Raw genomic sequence first — 8,453 nt, forward strand, 5'->3', positions numbered from 1 at the left:
TTCTATGTTCTTATGTAACCCTTCATAGCTCTCATCACAACTGTAGTTAGGTAATTATTTGGGTGATTATTTGAGTGCCTGTTAAATAGCCATCCCTTTTCCCTGATTGTAGGCTCTATGAAGACAAGGATAGTCTCTTTTTTTCACTCTTATCCACCTGGTACCTAGTATAGTGCAAGGTCAAATGAAGTACCTATTAAGGGTTGAATTGTGTCCCCTTCCCCCCGCCCCAACCCCTGGTACTTAGAATGTGACCTTATTTGGAGATGAGGTCTTTACAGAGGGAACCAAGTGAAGATGAGATCATTAGGGTGAGCCCTGGTGCAGAAGAGCTGCACACAGAGGGAGACCGGCACGTGAGGGGGCAGGCAGAGCTCTGTAACCCAAGGAACACAGAGGATTGCCAGAAAACTCCTCGAAGCTGGGGGGCTGGGGGGATGGATTCTCCCTCACAGCAGCAGCTGGTTCAGAAGGAACCAACCCTAAGGACACTGTGATCTTGGGCTCCCGGCCTCCAGACCTGTGAGAGAATAAGCGTCTGTTGTTTAAGCCCCCAGTTTGTGGTGCTTTGTTATGGCCCCCAAGGAACAAATACAGTGCCTCATCAGTATCCGTCGAGTGTAGGAAGGAAGAAATAATACATGGACTCACACAGCCCTTTCCCTTACTTGGAATAAGGGCTCTGTCATTGTTTGTTGCTAATACGATGTTTAACACGTGCCACTTGTTAATTTGTTTGTTTTTAGTTTTTTTGGTTTTATTTCTTATTGTTTCAAAACCAGAAGAATTTAGCTCTTTGTATAGGACTCAGAAAACCCAAAATGACATTTTTAACCTCCCAAATATTGTGATTATTCTTTACCCCCTGAATCTTTGACCTGATAGAGGGGAGTGGGATAGAGACCCTGTGTGACATTAGCTAGAAGCATAAAGTCTCAAAAATCACATATTGTGGAACCAGCATTAAATTGTAAGGGGAAAGATGTGAGTCATCCATGCATTTGTGATGATCTTGTCATGCACGGATTGGTACCTGGCAGGCTTCGTTTTCTCTAGGATTTCTGCCACCAACTGTCACTACATACTTTTCAATTTGCACAATCCCATCACTGCCAAGAACGAAGTACCTCTCTGCGACTTGTAATTACAGAACTGCTCCTGTTGCCCCCTCCCCAAATCCCTAGAGGTTAAATTTGCACATTCTGACAAAGTAATTTCTTGATTTTGTTTTCCATACGAATCATTGAAGGTTTTCTGAACAAGCTCCATTGTAAACAGTGAGTTGTCAACTTTGAAAAGTATTTCTGCCTCTGACAGTTTCATTGTTCTCTTGGTTTCCAGGCTTTTCACCTTTTATGAAATATGATGCTTTCTCTATATCTTGTCTAAATGTAGGTATAAAAACATTGGACTGGTTTATGTGCTAAAGAGCTAAAGTCTAATTAGAAGGCAAATGTGGTTTTTGCAAATATGTGCAAGAGCTTTTTCAAAACTCAGGTTTCTCAGGTGCCCTGGATGGCTTGAGGCTGATGTCCCAGGAAGCAGAATGCAAAGGAAAGGCAGGGATTCTCTGGAATGCCATTCGGGTACCTGGGCACTTCATCTCCACTCTAGATATCATTTCCTTATTGGATCGTTGGCCAACTGCCTGCATACCTTGGCGGCACTGGGACTACCTTGCCGCTCTGTTAACCGTAATGGAGCCCAGGGTGTCTGGAATCCATGTAGCCACTTCGTATTCACCTCTTGTCCAAGGTGAGCCCCCTAACTGTTCTCTTCACCCCCCCATGCCCCACCAAGTTCTGGTTCTGCCACTCGCAGAACCGTCTCTTTGGGCTCTCCCTGTTGCTTTTCTCTGACTCCTTTCTTTCAGCCTATAAACATGTTAAATTATACCATCCTTAACCTAAACAAAACAGAACAAATCCTTCTGCTCAAGCTAGGACCCTCCTCTCTCCCATCTCCTTTCTTGCAAAAACCTGGAAAGTCTTTCTAACCTTCTTGTCTTCTTTCTTGACCTTCCATTGACTTTAGCCTGCTGCACTGCCTTACTGTACCTGCTCTTATTTTTTTTTTTAAGATTTTATTTATTTATTTGACAGAGACAGCAAGAGAGGGAACACAAGCAAGGGGAGTGTGAGAGGGAGAAGCAGGCTTCCCGCCGAGCAGGGAGCCCAACGCGGGGCTTGATCCCGGGACCCTGGGATCATGACCTGAGCCGAAGGCAGATGCTTAACGGCTGAGCCACCCAGGCGCCCCTGTACCTGCTCTTATTAAGGAAACTACTAGTTTCCTAGACCAGGAAACTTCTCATCCTCATCTCACTTGACCGTGGAGGCATGTATCAGTGGAGCTGGAGCAGCCATGGGCTGAGCTAAGACCAGAGGGGGGAGAAATAGAGAGCAGGGGCAAATGGTTGAGGAGGTCAACCAGCAGGCTCTGCCTCTCTGATAATAGTCCTCTTGAGTGAACCAACTTCCACCTTTTCCCTTTAATTTCACCTTAATCGGGGTTTATCTTAGGATTTGGATATCTTTCTCTTTCTCATGTCTTTCTCTTCTTTTTGTTTTCCTTCTGTCATCTTACTCTCTCTACTTTTATGTTTTTATGGACAATGTCACCATTTTCCCCAGCTTCAAGTACCAGCTCCCTACCTTGGCTTCCAACTCTCTTCATCAAGAGCCTGTTTGCTGAGCTCTAAACCTGTATTTCCAAAGTGCTCACTGGACATGACCCCAGCAAAGTTTTATAGGCTCTTGGCATTAACATATCACAAGGGGAACTTGATAACGTCTTCCAAATTGCTTCTCTCCTTATGTTCATATTTTAGCAAATGGCTGGACCCCTGTCCCCAGTGCTCAGCTGGAATCTTGGGTATTTCCTTGATCTCCCCACCATTGCATTTCTCATGTCCAGTGTTATCAAATGTGGTCAGCCCTCCCTTGTACATAACTCAAATTCCTTGTTCCTTTTCCATTTTTTCTGAAGTAATTTGGGCTCTTCCTTTAGCATCTCTAATGCCTATTAAATAAAAAGTAGCCCAGCACTTTTTTTCTTAAAGTGTAAATCACCTGGAGATCTTTTTAAAGTGCGGATTTTGAAGGTCTGTGGTGGGACATGAGATTTTGCATTTCTGGTACGTTCCCAGGTGATGTTGCTGCTGCTGGTCCTGGACTACACCTTGAGTAGCAGTGTCCCAACAAGTAACATCTTCCCTCATGTCCTTCTCCCTCTGTCTCTTTACTCCCTCACTCTCCCATTCCCCACCGTTACCGTAGAACCTTGCTACTCCCACAGGTCATTCTTTGCAATGTTGAAGACCTTCTAATTTCTTAAAGCACAGATATGGTAATACCATTATCCTGTTTAAAAAGCTTTAATGGGGATTTTGTTGTCTTCAGGACAAAGTACAAGCTCTATGGTGAATATGCAGGCTGATTTTAATGATTTAAAATTCACCTGCTTTTTATTCTCCCCTGGTCTCTTAAGCCACAGAATATTTATGTACTTTCTTGTTGTTATTGTTAGAGAAAGAGACTAAGGAATCTGTTGGATTCTCAAAGTGGTCTTTAATCCCAGAAAGGGGAATAACTACTGTCCTTTCTCAATGAGGAAAGTTTATAGATGAAGAAACAAAACCCACACAGACAAGATAATTTCCCTGACCTCATGAGACATAGATAACTGCAGAGACTAGACCTTGGACCCTTAGAGCCCCAGTCCAGTGCTGATTGTACCGAGCCCTGCACCTCCCTTTACTAGTGGGGTGAGGTCAGGGTCAGAATGAGATGTGGCCGTGAGGAAGTGTGGTGGCTTAGAGCCGCAACTACACAGCAGTGTGCTTTCGCTCCTTGAGTTCCTTCCCCTCTAGTGTGTCCTTGCTGGGGGATGCTTTTCTGTGCTGTGTGCTAATGAGAAGAACCAGAAAAGAGAGAAGTTCTGACAGCATGGACTGTGTGTGGCTGGAAGTGGTGACTGGGAGTGTGAAGTGTCAAGATGGTGACCTTTCAGCCTCAGATGAAGGCACCTGGCTACTGAGCCCTGGGGGAGGGAGGGTAGGGGTGGGAGACCTTTCCAAGGAGTCCTGTGATAGCTCTTTCCCAGTATCTGCCAAGTAACTTTGTTGGTGGAAGTGGCAGGAAGCAGACTCCTGCCCAGTAGAATTGTCCAGATGGGATGGGCTGCACTGCGATGTGGGAGGTGTTTGCCCAGCCCTGTGTTCACGGCTCTGTTGCGTGATTTCTATGGATGTGACTCCTTCGTGGCACAGGAGGTTGGCTCAGAAGCCTTGTAATGGGTGCTTACTAGGGAACACTTCTGTGGTCGCAGATGTAGGTGAGTAGATGTTATAGGTGGCGGTCATCATCAGGAGAGGTATTTTTAGTCGTGTCGCCTTTCCTGAATCTGTTCTGAATGGTGACTGTTTATTCTCTTGCAATTTTCTAGGATGTTCTGTGGCTAATCCATTTCCTAGATTAAACCAGGGTTTGTCAAAAATTTTCTTTAAAGGGCCAGATAGTAAATTTTCAGCTTTGTGGGCCATAAGGTGTCTGTCTTGACTACTCAACTGCGTTGTAGCATGAAGGCAGCCCATAGACAATCTATAAATGAATGGGTGTGGCTGGGTGCCAAAAAAGTTTATTTACAAAACAGACAGCAGGCCCAATTTGTCCCAACAGATTAAACAATCCTATAGAGCAAACCAACTTTGTGTGTAATTTGATACATTGGTTGAAAAATAGAAAATGGATTCAGCATATGTTGATTGGATTTCTGTGACGTGCACGTGACCGTGTGTATCTGTTTGTGGGAGTGCTAGTTGTAGTTTTGGCGAGTGTATGGAAGCATCACCTCTGAAGATCAGTGTCATTTCTTGTTTCTGCAGAAGACTTCAAAACCCACCAGCAGAGCAAAGGGAAGAAATAGAGGTTGACTTTCAAAGCTGTAAATTTACTATTGGGATTGTTCATCTTTAAAGATACTGTTTTGACTCTCAGAAGACATTTTTTTTAATGTCAAAATAAATAGCATTTGACATTTTAAAAATATAATTAGTATTGAGCATTCGCTAGAGGGTGGGTAGGAGAAGCAGCTGGGCATGTGGAGAAGGAGTGGTTCCTGGCATCCCCTGTTTATTACACTTTTGCAATGATGGCAAAAGGTGGCAATGGCTGCGTCTTTGGGTCTGTTTAATCTCCAGCTGTGAACATGTGATTAATCATCGCACGGACAACGAAAGACTCTTCCCAGGACCAGCAGTGATCTCTGTGTGCTCACAGGGGCCAACAGCATGTTGGCCCTGATGCTGCATTCTCTGTGCTCAGCCACTTCCAGGGAGCTCACCAAGAAGCCTCCGGACTGTCTGCTTTTACTGTTGACCTGTAGCTGGCTTACTACCTCGGGTGGGTGTACCCCCTTGTTCTTCCTAACATAAATGGTTTGTGCTGAAGGTTTGCAAAAGCTCTTTGAAGTTTCAAATGCGAGTATTAACAACGTGCAAATTATTACAATTCCCTCTCAGTTGCTGCCTTCTATTTACAAACAGCTGAGCCTCTTCCTCCCACTTTTGGATGAGACATAGAAGGGGCACTGAAACCAGCCTCAGAAGTTCCAAAGGAAACATGTGTTGCCTGTAGCGTGGATAATGGGGAGTGCTACTTGCAGAGCTTAAGAAAATGCAAGTTGTATCTGCTACTGAAGTTTCAGGCTATTTGGCTATGATCCCTCCATGTATAGGGCTGTATAACAGTGAATTTAACTCAGCCGACAAATACTTTCAATTCAAATTTGAACCAAGAGAGCTGTCTGAGGCAAAATTATTTTTCAGAATCTTCATTCTCTATAGTTTGTTGGAATTGAAATTGCTTCAGAAAAAAGTCATGTTTTATTTTTAACCAGTTGAAAACATACCATGGCAAGAACATGAAATCTACCACTGGAATGCCCATTTCCACCATTTTCAAAATGGATAGGGCTGGTTGAGAGCTGGCGTGACACTTGTGGGGGTTTTCTGAGCTGCTTCCCATCATGTGCTTGGGGAAATGTGGCAAAGCATACGGATGGCTGGTGATTCATCTCTCTGTATGATTTCCTGGGGAAAGCTGAGATGCATTCACATTGCACAGTTCCCCCACTGTACCCTGTGGAAGCTTTTGCCTTCATGGAACAAGAATTTGCTCTATTTCAGACTTTCAGAATATGATCCCCAAAATATTTTCTAAATGAATGTCTTCCTCATTTTTTGTCTTTGTGTGGCCCCATCTCCTTTTTGTAGTTTTACTTATGATGGTCCTACCATATCCTGGTAGTTGGGGAGGGATACTTTAGCTTATATATTCACTGGTGCTGTCGTGGGTCAGAGGGCACTGCCCCACGTGTCTGTAAGAGTGTAGGTGTCCCTGAATGGAGGGGCATTGTAAAGTCAGGAAGAATATTTCAACAAATAGTTGGCAGTATGTTACTTAGTGATGGTGGAAGGTAAATATTTAGACAATAGAAGCTGTTGATTGCAAGAACTAATTTTGTGGGAGGCCAGGGTCAAGTATATGTACTAACAGTCTTTGATTTATCAGCATTATTCAAAAATTGAGCTTAATTTACAAAATGCTAAGTGGTTGTATTTGTTCTTCCCTTGGAGAGTACATCTTTCACGTCTGACCTCAAAGCATCAATGCTACGACTGGAAGGAGCTCGAGATATGGATGCTTTTCATAACAGTGTTAAAACGTGGAAAATCAGAAAATTTTTCTTTAGTCTGCTATATTTAAACGTTTATCTGACATCCATATGATGGAAAATGGTGAGCCATTGGGAATTATTTTCTTTAGTTTAATTTTAAACTGTTAAAATGCTTAATTTCAGAAAAAGGAGATTATTTTACACAGTTAAGTGAAAAACAATCAGAATATAAGTAGTACGTAGGCTGTAGTCCCATTTCTTTAAACCTATCGAGAATATTAAGTTGAGCCATATGAAATTGCTGTTTTGTCAAATGATGTCAGAATGGTTTAATATCAGCAATTTCAGATGGTTCAGGTATAAGAGAAAACCCACATATACACACACCACATATACACACATATGTACATGCCACACATACATGTTTAATATGCACACACACGTACACATGGAAGATAATTGTCAAAAATTCTGGATGGTGATTACAGGCAATTGAAAACTTTTTTCTTTTTTTTTAAATTTATACTTTCTAGAATGAATGTGCATGACTTTTTCAGTAAGAGCTGGAGAAAGAAAAGTTTTCCAGATGCTCCAGAGGCAGAACCTTTCATTGTGGGGAGGTGTTGGGCTTCGAGCTTTATCTACATTGTTTGTCAGTAGAAGACTTGAGGATTTTTGGTCTCTGATCTCCAGAGTTCTTTAGAAATGACCAGGTTTGGTGAAAACACCCACCCTACTCTTCTCTTCCCCAAGTAGATTCCCCCAACTAATCTGTCAGAGCTCTTTTTGTGTAGAAGCATTTGGCATCAATAGGTGCTCAATAAATATTTGTGAATGATTGAATGAGTGAATACATGAAGGGGAGGGAGCATGGTTAAATAATCATTGTCTAATATGTTCTGCAATTTTGCTGATTGCCTCTCGATTACTAACTGACCTGATTTTTCCAAAGAATAGGATGTGTCTAAGTTATAAGCCCGTACACACACACACACACACACACACACACACACACACACAACGCTGAGAGCAAAGTACAGTCAGTTGAAACAGACAAAAGCAAAACACTGGATCCACTCTGCCGGGTTGGTCTAGACATACCTTTGCAGTTCTCCGGTATAGAATATAAAATATCTGGGTGAAAATCTTAGCTCGTTATGCATTTCTGGAAGATGTTAGAATTCCCGGCTTTTAGCAGGCAGATATTTCTAAAGCAGCTTGACCTCTAGGGCTGTTGTTTTACTCCTCTTCTTCCTCCTCTTCGGGATTGACTTTAGTGGCCAGTTTCCCTTTAAGTGGCTATCCACATCTACTTTGCAGTGAGAGGAGGGTGGAAAAAAATGGGAGAAAGAAGGAGAGGAGGGAAAGAAGAAGGGAGGGGCAGAAATAGAGGGACAAGGAAAGAGGGATTTTTAGTCATGTGGGATCATTCATTCCTCTTTTTAGCAAATGTTTATTAAAAAGCTCCCAAGAGGATATTGATCATTTACCAGCTGACACGATCAGTGGAGCATTATTTCCATCCTGTGATTACCTCTGAGTGACGCATGCCAACTTAGATGGGTTCTGAGCCTCTGAGTAGAGCATGTCCTGAAATTAACTTGAATAACCTAATTTCTACCTTCCCGTATATCTGTTCTTACACACTGTGCAAAGGGCAAAACAGAAGTGAAACAAGAAAGATTAACAAGGTCTGTGCCAGCTGTTAGAGGAGAAGTCATTGTTTGTCTGCATTTAAGGAGAAAAGGACACTATTTGGCAGCATGGGGTGCCTC

The 8,453-nt window shown here is 42.8% G+C and overlaps 1 long non-coding RNA gene across 3 annotated transcripts in view; it reads right to left on the reverse strand.

Annotated features, from left to right (window-relative positions):
- LOC123803301 (uncharacterized) overlaps window positions 1–8,140 on the reverse strand; it is a 30,674-nt gene extending 22,534 nt beyond the window's left edge. Inside the window, exon 1 of one of the 3 annotated variants that reach the window (XR_015725371.1) lies at window positions 7,780–8,125. This is a non-coding gene — a long non-coding RNA (uncharacterized LOC123803301). Of the gene's footprint in view, window positions 1–7,779 lie in introns of all 3 variants that reach the window. The other 2 variants (XR_006782818.2, XR_015725370.1) reach the window with 2 other exon arrangements.
- Between the last annotated feature and the right edge of the window lie 313 nt (window positions 8,141–8,453).

The sequence above is a fragment of the Ursus americanus genome, chromosome 7 (assembly GCF_024610735.1).
Source record: "Ursus americanus isolate L20-20 chromosome 7, mUrsAme1.1.p, whole genome shotgun sequence".
Lineage (NCBI taxonomy): Eukaryota > Metazoa > Chordata > Mammalia > Carnivora > Ursidae > Ursus > Ursus americanus.